Source organism: Pongo abelii, chromosome 12, assembly GCF_028885655.2.
Source record: "Pongo abelii isolate AG06213 chromosome 12, NHGRI_mPonAbe1-v2.0_pri, whole genome shotgun sequence".
Taxonomy (NCBI): Eukaryota; Metazoa; Chordata; class Mammalia; order Primates; family Hominidae; genus Pongo; species Pongo abelii.
Genome location: NC_071997.2, coordinates 110,189,560 through 110,212,819, shown reverse-complemented (window position 1 = coordinate 110,212,819; position 23,260 = coordinate 110,189,560). Strand labels below are relative to the sequence as shown.

Genomic DNA, 23,260 nt, shown 5'->3' with positions numbered 1-23,260 from the left:
CCTTCTAAGGGGACCTCCCAGAAGTCTCATGTAACAATTTTATGTATATCTTACACAACTTGGTCTCAGGACCACATCTACATTTAAGGAAATTCTGGAAATGCAGTTTTTGGTAAACACATAGAAAAATCAACATTACCTTTCATGGAAAATCGGGAGAATAAATGTCAAGATGAAATCAATGGTTTCTAAACATGGGGGTTTAAAGAGATGCCTGTTGTAATTGCAAGGTCATGCTGAATGCCTAGGCCAATGGTAGCTGATGGAATCAGAGTCAGTATAACAAGAGTAGGAAGTTATATGCATAAGTATTTGCTGAATGAAAAACGCGAATGATGGAGTAATGTGTTTCTGATGTAACTTAAATGGATGACAAATATTTGACTTCATTCTGCTCTGTTTCAAGAACTTCCTGTATATCCCTCAGCCTGTGTTGTTGAATGCCAGGAAGTCTGGTTGAAATTTGACAGGAATGGGGATCAATAGTTGTCAGCTTGGTCATAGTTTGCCCCTACTCGCTAAGTGACCTTGAATTATTTACTTTTATTGAGACTGGGTTTCCCCATTTATAAAATAGGCATAAAATACATTTTTATTGATTCACTAATTCATTCAACAGATATTTATTGATTAGTTTTTAGGTACTAGCCCTAGTGCTGGACACTAGGAAGGTAACCAAAACACAGTGCATGCTCTCCCAGAGTTTAGCAGAGAAGATTGACTGAAAATAATCTCCAAATTAATGTATTTTTATAAATGATTATAAAGTAAATGCAGGGTGGTATAAAATCTAATGGAAGTCCCTAACTTAATTCACAAGGCTTGTGTAAGAGCAATATGCAATGTTCATCATTGTGTTGCCTGACAGGTAATGAGTGCTCAATGTGTTTTAGTTCCTTCCCCATCCTCCTTAAGTCAGAGAAGTAAAAACATGCACAGCTGAATAAAGTGCAGCATCATCTCTATGGCAGTAAGTTCTGACAATGTTGTACTGCAATCAATCAGATCCAATGCATGCGGTGAAAGATTGACCTGTTTGGAGGAGAAAGGGGAGTCAAGGAAGATTTGATACAAGATGTCACATTTAAACCCGATCTGCTAGAATAAAGATAGGCAACAGGCTGGGCACAGTGGCTCACTCCTATAATCTTAGCACTTTGGGAGGCCGAGGCAGGAGAATCACTTGAGCCCAGGAGTTTGAGATCAGCCTGGACAACATAGTAAGACCCTGTCTTTACAGAAAAAATTCTCTTAATTAGCCAGACATGGCGGCATACACTTGTAGTCTCAGCTACTTGAAAGGCTGAAATGGGTGGATTGATTGCTTGAGCTCAGGAGGTCAAGGCTGCAGTGAGCTGTGATCACACCACTGCACTCCAGCCTGGGAAACAGAACGAGACCCTGTCTCAAAAAAAAAAAATAAAAATAAAAAAGACATAATAATGGATGCTGATGAGGATGCAGAAAAAGGGGAACCCTCATACTCTATTGGTGGAAATGTAAATTAGTACAGCCACTATGGAAAACAGTATGAAGGTTCATCAAAAAATCTAAAAATAAATCTACCATATGATCCAGCAATCTCATTGCTGGGTATATACCCAAAAAAAAAAATCAGTACCTCAAAAAAAATCTGTACTCCCATGTTTACTGCAGCACTATTCATAATAGCAAAGACATGGAATCAACCTGTGACCATCAACAAATGAATAGATTTAGAAAATATGGTGTCTTTTGTGTATCACCACAGAATACTACTAAGCCATAAAACTGAAATTTTTTCATTTGCAACAATATGGATAGAACTGGAGGATATTACATTAAGTGAAATAGGACAGTCACAGAAAGTCAAATATCACATGTTCTCATTCATATGTGGGAGCTAAAGGATAATTGACCTCATGGAGTTAGAGAGTAGAATGATGGCTACCAGAGATTGGGAAGGGAAGTAGGGAGGGTGGATAAAGAGGGTATAGTTAATGGGTACAAACATACAATTAGATAGAAGGAATAAGATCTAGTGTTTGGCAGCAAAGCAGAGTGACTATGGTTAAAAGTAATTTATTGTATATCTCAAAATAACAAAAAGAGTAGAATTGAAATGTTCCTAACACAAAGAAATGGTAAATGCTTGAAGCAATGAATATTCCAATTACCCTAAGTTGACCATTATGCATTGTTAGCTTATCTCAAAATATCTCATGAATTCCATAAATAAGTGCAACTACTATGTATCCACAATAATTAAAAACAAACAAAAAAAATAGAATAATGAGGATTAAACCAAGAAGGGAAGTAGAGGAATTTTCAAGAGAGGGAATTAGATTCAGATGTGATGATTCTAAGGTGTCTTGGGGTTCTACATAAATGGGAAGCCCATTCCATTTGCTCTCCCTCAGTTTTCTCAACCTCAGTTTTCTATGCCCCCTTCACTCCTTAATGTGCTTCCTTTTCACCCATTAAGAACTTAATGCCTTCAAATTGTCCTTCCCTTTCCCTTTTAGGAAAAAAAAAAAGAATCCACTCACTCTGGGAAGTACATAATATGCCAACTTGAAAACTCTTTAATCCAACAGTATAATAAGATTTATAAAATCCAAAGAGCCTACCAAAACCGATGTTATTTTGAAACTAAATGCTAAAAACTTCAAACCAATTATAAGCTAAAAATTAGATAGTTCAATTACAGTTACAGAACCTCATAAATGTTGAAACTATTTCCTAAAATGATTGAACCTAATCTTATGCCACTAAATTAAGTAGTTTTGGAAAATGAGTATGTGGGTGTGTATTATTTTTTGATAATAATTTACTAAAATTAAGGTTTGTGTCTAGTGGACCCATTTTGTGAGGAAAAAGAAGGAAGAAAAGCATACAAAAAATGAGAACATCATCCACCCAAGTATGATATGGTAGCCTAAACAAATATGTATAAAAGAAAAAGCAATATAAAAATCACAGTACCTAAATGAAAGGAGTAAAGTCAAAAAAAAAAAAATCAGGAATGGGTTTGAAATTGAATGCCATTGGAATTGTGTTGGAAGCCAAAGGCTACTATTCAAAACAAAATTAAAATTCCAAATCATGTTCAATCAAGATTAAAGAGTCAGTGAAGCTCTTAATGTTGGAATTTAAGTCATCAGCAAAAAGGAGGAAGAGATATTTGGAAAGCAATGGGGCTTTGTGCCCCCCCAAACTATGTTAACGTTGATAAAAATCTTCTTCCCTGAGCAGTAGCACATTGTAATCCCCGCCTGCACCCTTGCTCATATTCTCCTTTAGGTTTTAAAAAGTTGTCCCATAGCATGAGTTGAATGCATGCATGGCGCAGACTATATCAGACACCAGGGAACCTAGGTCATGTAGCTAGGACATCTAACTTCCTTTTATGTATAGCCCACTATATCATCGCTAGGACTTGTTCAGCGCTATTTCAAGTGATGCCTAGGATTTTGAATTGGTGTCACTTGTAACAACCAACTTATTAAATGGTTTGAGAATGATTTTAATAATTGAATATGCATAGAACAGAAAGAAAAGGAAATACCATTATAGCCACGTTGTACAAATTTCACAAAAACATTAGTCCTCTACATTGCATTCTCCAGATGGCATGCAACCACCCAACCCAAGGGCATTTTTCTTCTATACTCATTTTATTATTGAGTTTATTAGTGAGTAAAACAGATTATAATGAAATACTTTCACAGGTTAAGGACAAATGGGCATAATTACCATTTTAGGGGATCTTTCTCTTCTCTCAGCCATTTCTTGAAGGTACTCATGGAGATAAGAACAAGTGATTATTTTAAAAAATTAAAAATCCTGGAGAAAACAAAAAATGGTATCAGTCGTGGTGCTATGAAAGCTTAGGTAATGATGGTATGAGAAGAAATATATTAAAAAGTTTTACTACAACAAGTTGAAGGCAACATCATCTAACTATGGTACACCCTATAATTGTACCTGAATGACAGGCAGCTTAGAGAGCTTTAATATCTATTAACTTATCTATTTGCTCACTTTACTTATTTACATTGTTCATTAATTGGTTTCTACAAAAGTAGGCTTACTTTGTTTCTCTTTATCTGTTTCCTTCTATTTTTGCAGGAACCATCTGAGCTGAGTACAGTAATTCATTAGGGCAAAAATGATAATGATTTTGATGAAATTAAACAGTCATGTCCTCATTAGGATTCCTTGTTGGTAGGCTTTTGTATACTACCCACTAGTTATTGGATATTTTCTTTAAAAAATATTATCTTGAAATTATATTGTGAGTATGCTGTGATAATGCACAAGGCAGCGTCACAATCTCTTATCTCTTCTTTAAAATGATTTGGGTTTAGGTATCTCATTTTTATCACATTCCAGAAAGACATTGTTTTCTTAATTGGTATGCTAGTACTCTCCTGGTACCATCCCTGCATTCAAAGTCATATTTGTTTTTCATATCTGAGATTTCTATTTTTATATTCATCAGATTTGGTAACTGATTTTCTGTTTTGCTATTATTTGTACATTCTGCTCAGTTTGTTAGGCTCCTCTAAACCTTATGTTTTAATCTTATTCTTTCTATCTCTCTTATTTTTCCTTTTTATATGACTTCATCTTTTTAAACAAAACAATTGTCACTGAATTTTCTCTGCTGCTATTATCATTCAAATATTCCTGAATTTTAACTTGCATAAATTTTTTAAGTATATCTAGTTAATGAATTATTTATGACCAACTTCTTAGCTAGGATCTTCATTTTGCACTACATTGTCCAACTATCCCCTGATAAATCTAATGGTGAATTTGTCATTAGTAGGTACTATGTCTCTAGCCTGAGTGACGTTCTTAGCAGTGGGCTTGAACTCCCTGCCAACTGAGCTGCTACCTTGGTTAGAATAAGATTTAGGAAAATCTGGCAAAGATAATAAAGGATTTCCAAAATATCAGCAGCCTACCAACATTGAACTATATTAGTGTCAGCATCACCTGATGCAAACAAGCAAAAACATTACAAAATAACAGAATATAACCAAGGATATCTGTGCAAATTCAGACTTCAAATGAATTTGGAAACAAGAAAACATTTTGCAGCACAAAAGAATAACAATTCAAGAACAATCAGAGCTAAACTTGACTTGAAAAGATTTTTCACACTGTATACAAAAAGAAAAGAGATCCTATGAAATCTATTTTAAAGAAACAAAGGAGGGCTTTGGCATTAAACAAGAGAAGGCAATGAATACATCTTTACAAATGAAAAATATGCAAAAGTAAAATTAAAATAATCGTTGAAATTATTAAAATGTACAATAAGAAATGCAGAAAAACAATAGAAAGAGGAAAGGAAAATGACAAACAGGTCATGGAGAAAAGACTGTGGGTGTCTAACTTGCGAATAATACAAAGTCTTAAAGAAAACAGAACAAAAACTAGGGAACTGATCATCATAATTACATGCAATTCTTAAGAGTTCTCAGCCTCATAAGTTCATAAAGGATTTCAGGCAAAATACAAAGATATTCTCCATTTTTACATTAAATAACATGACTGCTCCAGTAATTTGGATCATGGTTTACTTGCAATTTTATTTTACAGTTTTATGTATAGAGTTCTCATCCAGCTCTTATTAAAGCTACTTTTATGTATTTTACATTTTTGTTACTAATGTGAATGAAATATCAGTGTTCTTATTTCTTTTCCTAGCAAATTATTGCTTTGAGGTACGTATCTTTAAACCTTCTAATATGCTAAATTTATGCTAGACCCAATACATTTTAGCTTATTCTTTTATATTAATTTGCTATATTGTATTATTTGAATTCTTCTTTGAATATTTATTCTCATTGGTTTTCCCATGTCTTATTCTAACAATTTAAATTTTTTAAATAATTAAATAAGAATGATAAGACTAGAAATGATTTTTTTGTATCTGTTTCCAAAAGGAGTACCTAGGATTTTCACCTACAAGTACAAAATTGATTCTTAATTTAACATAGATTAACTTTGTCACTTTATAGAAGTAATATATTTGTATTTTAAAAATGAATATTTGTTGTCAATAGTGGTTAAATATTACCAAGTGTTATGCCATTGGGACTTTTTTCTTTTTCAAGTTTTTAAATTATTGATCTATGAGTAGATTCATTATTTCTCTCAATTTACTATCTTGGGTTTGAAATACTTCAGAAATTGAGCACGTCCCATTCAAACATTATAGATATTTTTATTTGCTTCTTATTTTGTTTTTCATAAGTTAATAAAGGAAACTTTATTATTTGTATTTGGAGAAGATAAGCTAAAGGGAATCTGAAAATGAAGGTGAGTAAAGTCACCTTTAGCCATATATTTTGAAAGTGTATAAAATAAATGCAGTATATATTATAAAAAAAGAAATAAAAGTGCATAACAGCACTTTTATTAAATAGTATCACAGTGAATAAAAAAACAAAATTAGAAAATGTAAGATAAACAATAAAGTAATTAGATAGAAATACAATAATTAAATATGATACAATTAAGTATGAATAAGATACCTAATTGTTAAACTGTACCATCAACCAAAAGTACTTCCCAGGATCTGAGTTAACTATCTCTTTATCTGACAGTCTGCACTCTCCTGACCAGTTAAAGGGATTCATTTTTTTTTAATTCTAAAGAGTAAAGAAAAAATTTATTCTGTAATCTTGTTATTGTATGTGTATGTGTGCTGTGTTTGCCTTTGTGTTTGCGTGTGTGTGTGTGTGTGTGTGTGTGTAAGAGATAGAGAAGGAATCAGAATGCATATGGCATTCTGCTTGCCTAATGCAACTTCACTCTTAGCAGTTTTTTTATTTTCAAAGGTTTTGCAAAAGCTGAGATTATAATTTATACTGAAAACATTACTTGCGGTTCATTAAATACTGTCTTAGTCTAGCTGATCTCCATCTCCAGTTTTATCTTCCCAAGTGGCTATTCTCTTATACTAACTTGATATACTCTGAAATGTTCATATTAGCATTTTGTTTCAAAAGGAAATAAGTATTTATATATGTGGAGTAAACCAATCACATCTAATTTTCTATATTATTGCATTGCTTCTTGCTGTTTGAGGGTGATAGCTGCGAGCTGGAAATAATTCCACTCACTAGAAATTATTGTAACAGTAATAATGGGGAAGGGAGGACAGACAAACTTTCCAAGATAAAACATAGGCCCAGTAAGTTCCGATGGCGCTTGAAGGTAGATGAGCGCCCTGAGAACAAGGACTGGCTCTATAAATGGAGATTTAAATTACACTAGATGTTACAAGATGTCAAGAAGCCTTGACAACAGTGCAGAGAGGGTGAAAGAAAGAACCCTAAAAGGTAACCCTATTGTATACTTTGTCTTCATTGAGAGATTTTCCTTTTAAATGTAACTATGTAATATTTTTTAAAGATATTATGGAGTAGACAAGAGTAAAAAAATGAGACCTCAGAAACAAGAACATTAGACAAAGTGGATGATAAACGAAATAATAACTACTAATCCTAAGAGTAGGGAGAAACAGCTGGCTGAGCTGAATTAACCTACTGCAACTTATGGCAAAACCTCTACTCAGTGTTTTCCTGCTGAAGGGAAAATTCTTTATGAATGAGGTTTTTGTCTTTCTGTTCACCATAACAGTCAAAGCATACACTGTAGTCAATGCATGCATTCATCATTCAGTAAATATGTACCCAACATGCATGTTGCTGTGTGCCAGGCACTATTCTAGTCCCGTTTTACATTCGTGAATAAAAGAGAAATGTTTGACTTTGGACACTTTACATTTCAGAGCAGTGAGCTACACAATAAATACAAGTAAGTAAATTATATAGTATGTTAAAAGATGGTCGGTGCTATGGAAAAAAAAATTAGATGAGGGTAAGGGAGAATGAGAATGCAAGAATGAGTGGTACAATTAAAATGGAATGTTCAAGGAAGATTCCATTGGGAAGGTTATATTTCAGCAGGCTTGAAGGTGACGCAGGAGTAAGCTGTGCAACTATCTGAGGAAAGTGAATTCCAAACAAGTTGCTGTCTTTTTAGGATATAAGTTTTCAAAGTAAAGCTTATCCATTGCTAAAATAACTGCTATACTTAAAAAGAAGAATGCTGGCCAAGTGCGGTGGCTCACGCCTGTAATCCCAGCACTTTGGGAGGCCAAGGTGGGCGGATCATGAGGTCAGGAGTTCAAGACCAGCCTGACCCACATGGTAAAACCCCATCTCTACTATAAATACAAAAAAAAAAAAAATTAGCTGGGTCTGATGGCATGCACCTGTAATTCTAGCTACTCAGGAGGCCGAGGCAGAAGAATTGCTTGAACTCAGGAGGTAGAGGTTGCAGTGAACTGAGATCGCACCACTGCACTCCAGCCTGGGCAACAGAGTGAGACTCTGTCTCGGAAAAAAAAGAAAAAAGCAGAATGCTGAGAGTTTAGAAATAAAGCAATTTTTAAGTCTTACTAAAAGCCGTCTTAAACCCTAATCCTTTTTCTTGGACAAATGAATACACTTTTTCTAACTTCATTTTCTTAATTATGTAATAGATTTTTAAATAGTATCTATCATTTAGGTGTATGATGCATGAAAATGCTCTTCTTACAAGGCTTAACTCATAGTGCCTATTAAATAAAAGTGAGTTATTCATTCATAAAACAAATATTTATAGAATGATGATGATCTTGATTCAAAAATCATTCTCTTCTGTTCACAGCAAAATGACTTTTTTCCTTTTCAGTATGAAAATTTTAAATAGTTTTAGAATTACCTAAATTTCTAAAATGGCCATTACATAACTAATGTGCTATTTAGGAATTTATCATTAATTATTTAAATTTCTTTTTATTCTCAACGAACTTCTATTCAAATTTAAAGATAAGATTATCCACTATGAAGTGACCCCATTCATTAATTCATTTATTCAATCACCTTTAATTTATTCTACCAATATTTGTTGAGTGACCTGTACCTCAAGTGGTCCCTTAGTGGTGCCTAACAATCATCTTATAGTCTTTAATCTATTTTGTCCTCCATTCTCCTGTAAATTATGGCTATATTCTTCTTATGTGGAAGCTTAGACAGCCAAGTGTGATGTCTTCAGTGAACGAAGACTATTATGAGCTGGGCATGGAAGTCCATAGCATCACTTCTGCTATACTCCATTGCTCAGTCACAAGTTTACTCAGATTTAAGAGAAGGTCAATTATATCTCTTTCTTGTTAGTAGAGTATCAAAGAATTTACAGACTATGTTTTAAAATTGCCATTGTCTGACCTCTGGCCATACATTATTTATATTATTTTCACATGGAAAATATACTCACCCTCTGAAAGCTGTAAAACTCTCCACACATAATGACTCCATCTTATATGGTTTGGCTGTGTCCCCACCCAAATTCCATCTTGAATTGTAATCCAAATTGTAATCCCCACATGTTGGGGGAGGGACCTGGTGGGAGGTGATTAGATCATGGGGGGGGAGGTCCTCCCATGCTGTTCTCATGATAGTGAGTGAGTTTTCATGAGATCTGATGATTTTATAAGGAGCTTTTTCCCCTTTTGCTCTGAACTTGTCTCTCCTGCCACCAGGTGAAGAAGGATATGTTTGCTTCTCTTTCCACCATGATTGTAAGTGAGACCTCCCCAGCCATGCAGAACTATGAGTCAATTAAACATCTTGCTTTTATAAATTACCCAGTCTTGGGTATGTCCTTATAGCAGTGCGAGAATGGACTAAGACATTAAATCAGTACTACAGAGAGTAGAGTACTTCTATAAGGATACCCAAAAATATGGAAGCAACTTTGGATCTGGGTAACAGGCAGAGGTTGGAACAGTTTGGAGGGCTTAGAAGAAGACAGGAAAATGTGAGGAAGTTTGGAAATTCCTAGAGACTTGGAGGGCTCAGAAGACAGGAAAATATGGGAAAGTTTGGAACTTCCTAGAGACTTGTTGAATGGCTTTGACCAAAATGTTGATAGTGATATGGACAATTAAGTCCAGGCTGAGGTGGTCTCAGATGGAGATGAGGAACTTGTTGGGAACTGGAATAAAGATGGTTTTTGCTATGCTTTAGCAAAGAAACTGACAGTATTTTGCCCCTGCCCTAGAGATCTGTGGAACTTTGAACTTGAGAGAGATTATTTAGGACATCTGGCAGAAGATATTTCTAAGCAGCAAAGCACTCAAGAGGAACCAGAGCATTTCCCAGGGTTCAAGCCTGCTTCAGAAATTTGCACAAGTAACAAGAAGCCCAATGTTAATCAACAAGACAATACAGAACATGTCTCCAGGGAATGTCAACCCCCCACATCAGGCTCCAGGCAGCCCCTCCCATCACAGGCCTGGAGGCCTAGGAGGAAAAAATGGTTCCCTGGGCTGGAACCAGGGTCCCCCTGCTGTGTGCAGACACAGGACTTGGTGCCCTGTGTCCCAGCTCCTTCAGCTTCAGCCATAGCTAAAAGGGCCAAAGAACACCTCAGGCCATGGTTTCAGAGGGTGCAAGTCCCAAGCCTTGGCAATTTTCACGTGGTGATGAGTCTGTAGGTGCACAGAAGACCAGAATTGAGGTTTGGGAACCTCCACCTAGATTTCAGGAGATGTATGGAGACACCTGGATGTCCAGGCAGAAGTTTGCTGCAGGTGTGGAGCCCTCATCTGGAACCTCTGCTAGGGCAGTGCAGAAGGGAAATATGGGGTTGGAGCCCTCACACAGAGTCCCTACTGGGCCACTGCCTGGTAGAGCTGTGAGAAGATGGCCACCATCCTCCAGACCCCAGAATGGTAGATCCACTGAAAGTTTGCATCATGCACCTGGAAAAGCCATAGACATTCAATGTCAGCCCATGAAAGCAGCTGGAAGCGGGGCTGTACCCTGCAAAACCACAGGGCAGAGCTGCCCAAAGCTATGGAAGCCACCTCTTGTATCCATGTGACCTGGATGTGAGACGACATGGAGTCAATGGAAATCATTTTGGAGCTTTAAGATTTGACTGCTCTGTTGGATTTTGGACTTTCATGGAGCCTGTAGCCCTTCTGTATTAACCAATTTCTCCCATTTGGAATGGGTATATTTACTCAATTCCTGTACTACCATTATATCTAGGAAATAACTAACTTGCTTTTAATTTTACCAGCTCATAAGTGGAATGGACTTGCCCTGTCTCAGATGAGACTTTGGATTAGGACTTTTGGGTTAATGCTGAAATGAGTTAAGACTTGGGGGACTGTTGAAAGGGCATGATTGTGTTTTGAAATGTAAGAACATGAGATTTTGGAGGGGCCAGGGGCAAAATGATATGGTTTGGCTGTGTCCCCACCCAAATCTCATCTTGAATTGTAATCTGAATTGTAATTCCCATGTGTTGCTGGAGAGACTTTATGGGAGGTAATTAGATGCTGGGGGCAGTTCCCGCATGCTGTTCTCATGATAGTCAGTGAGTTCTCATGAGACCTAATGGTTTTATAAGGGGCTGTTCCCCCTTTCACTCTGCACTTCTTTCTTATCCTGCTATGTGAAGAAGAATGTGTTTGCTTCCCCTTCTGTCATGATTGTAAGTTTCCTGAGGCTTCCTCAGCCTTGTGGAACTCTGAGTCAATTAACATTGTTTCCTTTATAAATTACCCAGTCTCAGGTATGTTCTTATAGCAGTGTGAGAATGGACTAACATACCATCCAAACCTCTGGACTAAGAGATGACCAAACCCCAGCGTGACTTCTAGCAACATAAGGTACTGTGTTCCTAGGGTGACTCCAGCCCATCATTACAATGTCTGCCCAAGAAAATTCAACCCAGGCATAACTTAAAGTTTGTTCCAGACAGAACCTGATAAAAGGCCCCTGACCTCCCTTTTTTAGAGCATTTATTTAAAAGGGTTTATATTTGTGGATCTCTTCTCAGCCTCTTTGATATATATAAATAGCTCCTACAACCCCAGAATGTCTTTCTAAAAAACCTGAAATCCATTGCTTTGGAATGTAATTGTCAAGAAGAATAAGATCTCTGTCTCCCAGTCTGTGTGAGAGGATGGAATCCTAATTTGCACAGTGAGTGCCAGATAGCAGACACACGTCCTATTTACACTGACCAACCCTCTACAGTTTTTACCTGAGCTCCCATTTGTACCTTCTCCATATTTCCTCATTATCCCTTCAAAACACATAGTTAACTTTGCACAAATCAGAATGGAATGGAACTCAGCTCTTTCCTCTACTGTCAGTAGTTACTGAGTAAAATTGTTTAACTACTTTAACAAATGTCTGGATGTGTTTATTTTTGACATCCTTCCTTCAAGACCCCAAGTCTCATCCTATTTCAATATTTACTCTCAATCCAGGATCTTATCATTTAAATTGGGTCAAAATATAATAAGCCTTCTGAGGTGTGGCACTTTTAACATTATATCTCTCAATTTAAAGAACTGTGAACTCAAAAGAAAAATTCTTATCTGTTTCCCACTTAAAATACAATGGTGGTACAAGCCTAGATAATTGCTACAGGCACTCCATGGGATGCACACAGCAGTCACCTGTTCAAAGTAGTTCTGAAGTTCAGCTGGGCACAGGTTGTCTGTTCCTTGATTCAGGTACAGTCTCACTGTCATGAAGATATGGCTCTAACTCTTGGTTCTATATCTTGAAGTTTTGGTTTCACCCTCTGAGGACTCTTGTTTTATCCTCTGGGTCAAGCTATTTTTTCCATAAGAAATGGCCTGTGTTTGCAATTAAATAGACTTCCCTGCATCCTACCTGCCTGTAAAAAGTTGGAGAGGAGGGTGTTTTGAAAGTCCACTTCACATTTCGTACTGTCATTGTCTCTTTTGCTCCAAACTGATAAAATGCCACTAAAAACACTGTGGATGTTCTATGTTTCAATGTATGAATCCATCAAATAAAAGACATGTCCCCAACTCTCTTAAAGATCAGCTGTTCTCTTACCTTGGGCTTCCCATGAGATTGCTGTGATAACAGTGCTTTTAAGATCTCTTAAAAACCTATCGTTTAACAAAGAGGCTATGCAAGAGATGTCCTTAAGATCCTTAGAAGGCTGTTTGTTTATCTGAAAGGCTGATGAAGCATCTCCTTAAATTTTTCTGAGGTTTTCACGGACAGTTTTAAAGTTACACCTTTGGCTTCATCTTTATCCTAAGAAGTATTTCTGATAGTATGCTGGATTTTATTTTTCTCTAGGATTCTTTCTTTGAAAAAAGTTTTTTTGCTGAATGAAAGAGACAGGGAATGAGAAACAATTTTGTTTTGAACCCAGCAAGTCCTGGCTTCTTTATATTTTCCTGAAACTTTGCTTGAAAATACAAATAGCTTTTTCTTTCTTTTTTTCTCACTCTTCTCTCACCATATCTCCTTATACACAGATAAAAGAAATCAAAGGGTACTTTCAAAATCTGCCTGAAATTTTTCTTAGCCAAATCCATCAGTTAATTAGATAAATAATATATTTTTTTCACATCAACACATATGACAGTGTTACTAAAATTTCTTCTACTACAGAGCAAGGGTCATTTTATTCTCCACTCTTTAATAACAATTTCTTCTCTGTCTTTACAGCCTTAACCACCAGCCTACCTGAAGCCTTCCAGACTATGAATAATCTCATCAAATCTCTTTTTGTTTTAATTAACATACTGACTTTCATAACCTACATTAAAGGGCTTTTCAGCTTATACCAGCTGTCCAGTTCTACAGCAAATACCATATGCTTTAAGATTTTTACAACAGCAGAACCCCACTTGTGGGACAAAATTCATCTTCTAGTTAGTAATACTTTATAATAATAAACTTGGTAGCTTAAACTGATTATTTTGTTATGGTCACAGATTTGGTGGGACAGTGTCTTAGTTTGGATTGCTATAACAGAATACTATAGACTCAGTAGCTTAAATGGCAGAAATTAATTTCTCATAGCTCTGGAAGCAGGGAACTAGTATATTCAGTGTCTGATGAGGGCCTGCTTCGTGGTTTGCAGATGGTCGTCTTCTCATTGCATCTTCACAACACACAGACAAGAGGGAGGAGGCAAACTCTTGTTTTTCTCTTATAGGGTCACTAATCTCACAAGAAGGCTCCACCCTCATGAAAAATTACCATCCAAAGGCCCCACTTCCTAATGCTATACATACACATATTCCATATGATTTCAACATATGAATCTTGGGAGGACAAACATACAGTAAATAACAGACAGGAACTAGTACAGGGCTCAGCGAGAATGGTTGATCTCTGGCCCAAATTGTCTAGGGTATCAGATAGGAAGCCACAATGGTGGATATGACTCACACCTGTGACTAAAATCACCTGCCAGCTGATTGGTGCCTGGCTTGGGATGAACCGAATAATGAGAATCCCAACCAGTGTGCTTACATGTGGCCTTTCTCTATTGCTTGGCTTCTTCATAGCACAGCAGCCTCAGTGCTGATGAACTTCTTACAGGGAAGCCTGAAACCCCAAGTGGGAATATTTCAGGAGACAAAGAAGAAGCTGCATTGTCTCTTACGATGAAGCCTTGGAAGTTCCATTGGATCACATGGGACTGTTGGTTGAAACTGTTGCAAACCTATCCAGATTACAGAGGAAGGAAATTAAGTCAAGTCTTAATAAAGGTCACAGGTTGAATGGAAGATATTATTGCAACCATATTTGAAAAATATAATTAGCCACACTCATAAAAAAATTAGTCAAGTATATAGGTAAGTAATCAATTAACTTATCCATATCAAATGTGCATACACACACCTACACACACCTACACACACAAACATACCATGCATTTGACATGATGTATGTTGCTCCTGGTATATGAATATGATTCATGTTCACATTATTTGAAAAAGTTTGCAGTTTAGTTTAGATCTTCTTATGTCAACCAGTTGTAGAAAATGTCAATGAAAAATTATCATGATATCATATAATAATCAATAATTTCAATGTAGCACTTTAAAGTAGCCAAGAATATAAGATTTGTGGTTCTAAGTCTGTTCTGAAGCTATGAAAGCTTAATCAATATACTCAGACTCTTAAAGCTTCAGGGTTTATTTTGAACAAATTTATTGACATATAATTTATTTAGAATAGACTGCATCTATTATAGGTTAAAATTTGATGAGTTTTGACAGATATATACAAACACAAAACCAGTGAAATATACACTCAATGAAACCAATGTCACAACAAAAACGTTTCCATCACCACCCAAAATTTCCTTGGGCTACTTTTCAATTTACCATTTTTTCCACCCCTAGTTCCATGCAGCCACTGTTCTACTTTTAATAACCATAGATTAATTTTCATTTTCTAGAATTTTAATAGAGTCTTACAATACTTACTTTTTGCATCAGACTTCATTTAATTAGCATGATTTTTTAGTTGAATCAGTGTAACTGTGTGTATTCATATTTTATTCCTTTTTATTGCTGAGTAGAGTTCCATTTTTTAGATAGAGCTCATTTTGCATATCCATAAATGGAGCCATTGGGTTGGGGCTACCCTGAGACGCCAGCCTGTTGGAGCCACTGGCATGCAAGTTTAGTACCTGAGAGCCACATGTGCTGGACTCCAACCCCTGAGACCTGCAGCAAGGGCTGTACCCATGAGGGTGGGGTTGCCTGAAGCCTTAGCAGCCCAACCTCCAGCCCAGGTAAAAAATGGAGTCAAATACAATTATTCTCAATCTTTTTGATTGAGTGTTTTTTCCCCTATTGAGCTTTGGGCTTACTTGCAACTCATTACCCTTTCTTATTTCCTGTATCTCCCTTTTGGAGTGGGAATGTCTATCCTATGCCTGTCCCTCCATTGTATTTTGGAAACACATCACTTGTTTTATTTTACAGACACAGAGTTAGAAGAGAATTTGCCTCCAGATGGGTACCAACTTGAGTTTCACTGACATTCAATTTAGACAGTATTTAGATGAAACTATTGGACTTTAAGCATTTGAGTTGTTATTGAAATGAGTTAAGACTTTTGGGGCTATTGGGATAGAATTAATGCATTTTTCAGGTGAGAAGGACCTGAATTTTGGGGAGAGGGCGGGGATGAAATGGTATGGCCTGAATATATCCCCTAAAATCCATAAGTTGAAATTTAATCCCTAGTGCAGTGGTGTTGGGACATGGGGCATCTGGAAAGTGATTAGTTTATAAGAACAGAGCCCTCATAATTGGGATTAGTGGCCTTATAAATGAAGCCCTAGAGAGCTTTTTTTTGTCTCTTCTGCCATGTGAGGACACTAGGAAGGCACTATCTATCAGGACAAAGCTCTCATAGGCATTTAATCTGTGGTGCCTTGATCTTGGACTTCCCAGCCTCCAGAGATGTGAGCAATAAATTTCTATCATTTATAAATTACCCAGTCTAAGATCATTTTGTTATAGCAGCCCAAATGAACTAAGGTAGTAAATCTATTGATGGCCATTTGAATTATTTCTGGTTTGGGGTTATTATAAATAAAGATGCTACGAAAATTCACATCAAATCCTTGTGTTGACGTATATTTTCATATCTTTTGGGTAAATAACTAGTTGCAGAATGGCTGGATTACATGATGGGTATATGTTTAACTTCTAAAAAAAACTACCAAACTGTTTTTCAAAGTGCTGATCCTGTTTCTATGTTACTACCAGCTGTGTATGGGCATTCTTGTTGTGTAAAATATGGAATATATCTTAGCATTTTTGAGGAAGCCATAAAAATAACATAATCAAATTGCTCACACAGGACTGTGTGCACATAGGTGATCAGTAGCTAGCTGTAATTTGTTCAGTGAGACTATAGGTGGTATAATTATCAAGGGATGAAAATTCAAAGACAAGAAAGATGCAAATGGGCTGGGGCAAATCAAAATGTCTTCAGGGAGAGTTGGAAATGGAAGTAATTATTGAATGATAAATAAGACATGGATTAGTGGAAAGGGGGAGTCAAACATTGCATGAAAGCATTTCTATTAAACTAATGACTCAAATGAAAATATAGGCAAAGACACATAGCCAAGTCTTAAACACGGATTCCCTCAGGAAAGTGAAATGTAGAAGTGGGAGTAGCAATATAATGATGAAGAAACTTCATTTATTAATTTTTTAATTTTTTTTTTTTTGAGGCAGAGTTTCACTCTTGTTGACCAGACTGGAGTACAATGGTGGGATCTTGGCTCACTGTAACCTCTGCATCCCGGGTTCAAGCAATTCTCCTGCCACAGCCTCCTGAGTAGCTGGGATTACAGGCATGCACCACCATACCCAGTTAATTTTGCATTTTTAGTAAAGACGGGGTTTCTCCATGTTGGTCAGGCTGGTCTCAAACTCCCGACCTCAGGTGATCTGCCCACCTCGGCCTCCCAAAGTGCTGGGATTACAGGCATGAGCCACCACGCCCAGCCCATTTTTTAATTTATTTATGTAGTTTATTCATCCATTTACTTAATGCTATTAATAGAAAATTTGTGCAATCAAGGAGGTACAAGCTACACAATGTCTCTGCCCTCTTGGAGTTCACATTAAATTCAGGGAGACAGATAAAACACAGAAAAGCCAAAAATAATACACATTAAAAATGTGGCATTAAAGAGAGAAAAAAGAGACTGTGGCTAGAAATAAAGAGTGGAATTGCATTTTACATAGGACAATCACGGAAGGCATTCTGGATAAAGTAACATTTAAGGTGAATCTAAAGGGTAAGAAAGATCCATCGTGTGAACAGTATAAGGAGTAAGACTAAATGCAAATTACATAAGATTTGCAAATAATTTTTTAAAACTTCAAATAAGAAAAAGTAAGATATATTTTAAACACTGAAAGAATGAATTTCTAGCTATTAGGAGAAGAGAGAGCAAGATGAGTATTGGTGTTACCTGAGGTTGAAGCTGAAGCTATGGGTCAGATCATTATCTTGTAGGGTACAGAAAAGTGTTTCGTTTTATTTTAGGTACAGTAGTCAACCACTACAGAATTTCAGACAGATATAGAGGCATATTATTTATTTTTTAAGAAGCCAAACACAGATTTCTATTAAAAAAACAATGGAAGTGGGGAGCAATAATTGTGGTTAGAAAACAGTAGACTGGGCATCAGGTTGGTCCCCCCAGGATGGAGCTCCCAGAGGATGGAGCGGACAGCCACCTTTGCTGTTCTGCAGCCTCCACTGGTGACACCTCCATGTGTGGCAGGGATCCTGGGGAATAGGGTCTGGAGTGGACCCCCAGCAAACTGCAGCAGTCTTATGGAAGAAGGGCCTGAGGTTCTTATTTTTAAAAGAAAAACAAACAGAAAGCAACAACAACAACAAAAAGACCCCATAAAAACCCCATCCAAAGTTCAGCAGCCTCAAAGATTGAAGGTAGACAAGCTTATGAAGATGAGAAAGAATCTATGGAAAAATGCTGAAAACTCAAAAAGCCAGAGTACCTCTTCTTCAAATGATTGAACACTTTTCCAGCAAGGGTACAGAACTGGACTGAGGCTGAGATGGATGAACTGATAGAAGTAAGCTTCAGAAGGGGTGTAATAGCAATCTTCACTGAGCTAAAGGAATATGTTCTAACCCAATGCAAGGAAGCTAAGAACCATGATAAAACATTACAAGAGCTGTTAACCAGAATAACCAATTTAGAGAGAAACATAAATGACCTGATAGACCTGAAAAACACAACATGAGAACTTCACAATGCCACTATAAGTGTCAATAGCCAAATAGACCAAGCAGAGGGAAGAGTCTCAGAGCTTGAAGACTACTTTGCTGAAATAAGACAGGCAGACAAGATTAGAGAAAAAAGAATGAATAGGAATAAACAAAACCTCTGAGAACTATAGGATTATGTAAAAAGGCTGAACCTATGACTGATTGGGGTATCTGAAAGAAATGGGGAGAATGGAACCAAGTTGGAAAACATACTTCAGGATATCATCCAGAAGAACTTCCTCAACCTAGCAAGACAGGCCAACATTCAAATTCAGGAAATTCAGAGAACCCCAGTAAGACACTCCATGAGAAGATCAACCCCTGACCCATAATCATCAAATTCTCCAAGGTCGAAATGAAGGAAAAAATGTTAAGAGCAGTCAGAGAGATAGGCCAGGTCACCAACAAAGGGAAGCCCATCAGACTAATAGCAGCCCCGTCAGTGGAAACCCTACAACCTGAAAGTGATTGGAGACCAATATTCAACATTCTTAAAGAATTTCCAAACCAGAATTTTATATCCAGCCAAACTAAGCTTCATAAGTGAAAGAGAAATAAAATCCTTTACAGACAAGCAGATACTGAGTGAATTCATCACCACCAGGCCTGCCTTGCAAGAGCTCCTGAAAGAAACCCTAAATATGGAAAGGAAAAACCATTACCAGCAACTGTAAAACACACTGTAGTACACAGACCAATGACACGATGAAGTAACTACATTAACAAATTTGCAAAATAACCAGCTAGTATCATGATGACATGATCAAATTCATACATAACAATATTAATCTTAAATGCAGATGGGCTAAATGCCCCAGTTAAAAGCCCCAGAATGGCAAGCTGGATAGTCAAGACCCAACGTCCTGTATTCAAGAGACCCGTCTCATGTGCAAAGACACACAGGCTCAAAATAAAAGGATGAAGGAAAATTTACCAAGGAAATGGAAAGCAAAATAAAGCAGGTGTTGCAATCCTTGTTTCTGACAAAACAGACTTTAAACCAACAAAGATTAAAAAAGACAAAGAAGGGCATTACATAATGGTAAAGGGTTCAATTCATCAAGAAGAGCTAACTATCCTAAATATATATGCATCAATATGCTCCAATACAGGACCACCCAGATTCATAAAAAAAGTTCTTAGAGATCTACAAAGAGACTTAGACTCCCACACAATAATAGTGGGAGACTTTAACACCGCATGTCAGTATTAGACAGATCATCAAGACAGAAAATTAACAAAGATAATTAGGGCTTGAACTCAGCTCTGGATCAAGTGAACCTAATAGACATCTACGGAACTCTTCACCAAATGCAACAGAATATACATTCTTCTTGGTGCCACATGGCACTTACTCTAAAACTGATCACATAATTGGAAACAAAACACTCTCAGGAAACACGAAAGAACTGAAATCATAACGAACAGTCTCTCAGGCTACAATGCAAACAAATTAGAACTGAAGATTAAGAAACTCACTCGAAACCACACAACTACACAGAAATTAAACAACCTGCTCCTGAATGACTCCTGGGTAAATAATAAAATTAAGGCAGAATGCAGGAAGTTCTTTGAAACTGAGAACAAAGAGACAATGTACCAGAATTTCTGGACTGCAGCTAAAGCAGTGCTAAGAGAGAAATTTATAGCACTAAATGCCAACACCAAAAAGCTAGAAAGATCTCAAATCGACATCCTACCATCACAACTAAAATAACTAGAGAACCAGGAGCAAACAAACTCCAAAGCTAGCAGAAAACAAGAAATAACTAAGATCAGAGTGGAACTGAAGGAGATAGAGACACGAAAAACCCTTCAAAAAAATCAACAAATCCAGGAGCTGGTTTTTTGAAAAAATTAATAAAAATAGACTGCTAGCTAGACTAATAAAGAAGAAAGGAGAGAAAAATAAAATAGACACAATAAGAAACGATAAAGGGGATATCACCACTGACCCCACAGAAATACAAACAACCATCAAATAATACAGTACACACCTCTATGCAAATTCACTAGGAAATCTAGACAAAGTTGATGAATTTCTGGACACATACACGCTCCCAAGACTGAACCAGAAAGTTGAATCCCTGAATAGACCAATATCCCTGAAATAGAGGCAATAATAAATAGACTACCAACCAAAAAAAAGCCCAAGACCAGATAGATTTATAGCTGAATTCTACCAGAGGTACAAAGAGGCGGTGGTACCATTACTTTTGAAGCTATTCCAGACAACTGAAAAGAGGAGACTTCCTCCTAGCTCATTTTATGAGGCCAGCATCATCCTGGTACCAAAACCTGGCAGATATACGACAAAAAAAGAAAACTTCAGGCCAATATCCCTGATGAATCTTAATGCAAAATACTGGCACACTGAATCCAGCAGCACATCAAAATTCTTATCCACCATGATCAAGTCAGCTTCATCTCAAAAGCCGGATCAACATATGCAAATCAATAAACACAATTCATAAATGGAACTAAAGATGAAAACCACATGATTATCTCAATAGATGCAGAAAAAGTCTTTGATAATATTTAACACTTTTTCTTGTTAAAAACTCTCAATAAACTAGGTATTGAAGGAACATATCTCAAAATTATAAGAGCCATTTATAACAAACCCACAGCTAATATCATACTGAATGGGCAAAACCTGGAAGCATTCCCCTTGAAAAGTGGCCCAAGACAAAAATGCTTCTCTTACCACTCCTATTCAATATAGTATTGGAAGTTCTGGCCAGGGAAATCAGGCAAGAGAAAGAAATAAAAGGTATTCAAATAGGAAGTCAAATTGTCTTTGTTTGCAGATGACATGATCCTATATGTAGAAAATCCCATCTTCTCAGCCCAAAAGGTTCTTAAGCTGATAAGCAACTTCATCAAAGTCTCAGGATACAAAATCAATGTGAAAAAATCACAAGCATTCCTAAACACCACCAACAGACAAGCAGAGAGCCAAATCACTAATGAACTCCCATTCACAATTGCTACAAAGAGAATAAAATACCTAGGAATACAGCTAACAAGGAAAATGAAGGACCTCTTCAAGGAGAACTACAAACCACTGCTCAAGGAAATAATAGAGGACACAAACAAATGAAAAAACATTCCATGCTCATGAGTAGGAAGAGTCAATATCGTGAAAATGGCTATACTGCCCAAAGTAGTTTACAGATTCAATGCTATTCCCATTAAACAACCATGGACATTCTTCACAGAACTAGAAAAAACTATTTTAAAATTCATATGGAACCAAAAAAGAGCACGTATAGCCAGGACAATCCTAAGCTGGAGGTATCATGTTACCTGACTTCAAACTATAGTAACCAAAACAGTATGGTGCTGGTATAAAAACAGACACATCAACCAATGGAACAGAATAGAGAAGTCAGAGATAAAACGGCACATCTACAACCATCTGATCTTTGACAAATCTGACAAAAACAAGCAATGGGGGAAGTGTTCCCTATTTAAAAACTGATGCTAGGAGAACTGGCCAGCTAGACACAGAAAATTAAAACTGGAACCCTTTCTTGTACCTTATACAAAAATTAACTCAAGATGGATTCAAGATTTAAATATAAAACCCAAAACTATAAAAACCCTAAAGAAAATCTAGCCAATACCATTCAGGACATAGGCGTAGGTGACGATTTTATAATGAAGATGTCAAAAACAACTGCAACAAAAGTAAAAATTGACAAATGGGATCTAATTAAACTAAAGAGCCTCTGCAAGCAAAAGAAACTATGATCAGAGCGAACAGATAATCTAAAGAATGGAAAAAAAATTGCAATCTAGCCATCTGACAAAGGTCTAATATCCACAGTCTAAAAGGAACTTAAATAAATTTGCAAGAAAAAAAACAACCCCATTAAAAAGTGGGCAAGACATGAGCAGACACTTCTCAAAAGAAGACATTTATGAGGTCAGGAAACATTAAAAAAAAGTCAACATCACTGAGCATTAGAGACGTGCGAATCAAAATCACAATGAGATACTATCTCATGCCAGTCAGAATGGTGATTATTAAAAAGTCGAGAAACAACAGACGCTGGCAAGGCAGCGAAGAAATAGGAATGCTTTTATACTGTTGGTGGAAATGTAAATTAGTTCAACCATTGTGCAAGACAGTGTGGTGATTCCTCAAAGACCTACACCCAGAAATACCATTTGACCCAGCAATCCCATTTACCGTGTATATACCCAAAGGGATATAAATCATGCTACTCTAAAGATACATGCTCGTATATGTTCATTGCAGCACTATTCACAATAGCAAAGACATGGAATCAACCCAAATGCCCATCACTGGATAAAGAAAATGTGATACATATGCACCATGGGATACTATGCAACCATAATAAAGAATGAGATCATATCCTTTGCAGAGACATGTATGGAGCTGGAAGCCATTATTCTCAGCAAACTAATGCAGGGACAGAAAACCAAACACCACATGTTCTTATAAGTGGGAACTGAACAATGAGAACACATGGACACAAGGAGGGGAAAAACACACACTGGGGCTTGTCAGGGGTGGTGTGGGGAGAGCATCAGGATAAACAGCT

General features: G+C 36.7%; 1 long non-coding RNA gene across 24 annotated transcripts in view; it reads right to left on the bottom strand.

Moving 5' to 3' along the window:
- LOC129057743 (uncharacterized) overlaps positions 1-23,260 on the bottom strand; it is a 388,559-nt gene that overhangs the window by 259,217 nt on the left and 106,082 nt on the right. For 23 of the 24 annotated variants that reach the window (XR_010136346.1, XR_010136330.1, XR_010136333.1 and 20 more), the window contains 2 exons: positions 14,379-14,571; positions 3,736-3,825 (listed from right to left, as the gene is read on the bottom strand). This is a non-coding gene — a long non-coding RNA (uncharacterized LOC129057743). The remainder of the gene's footprint in view (positions 1-3,735; positions 3,826-14,378; positions 14,572-23,260) is intronic. The other variant, XR_010136343.1, reaches the window with a different exon arrangement.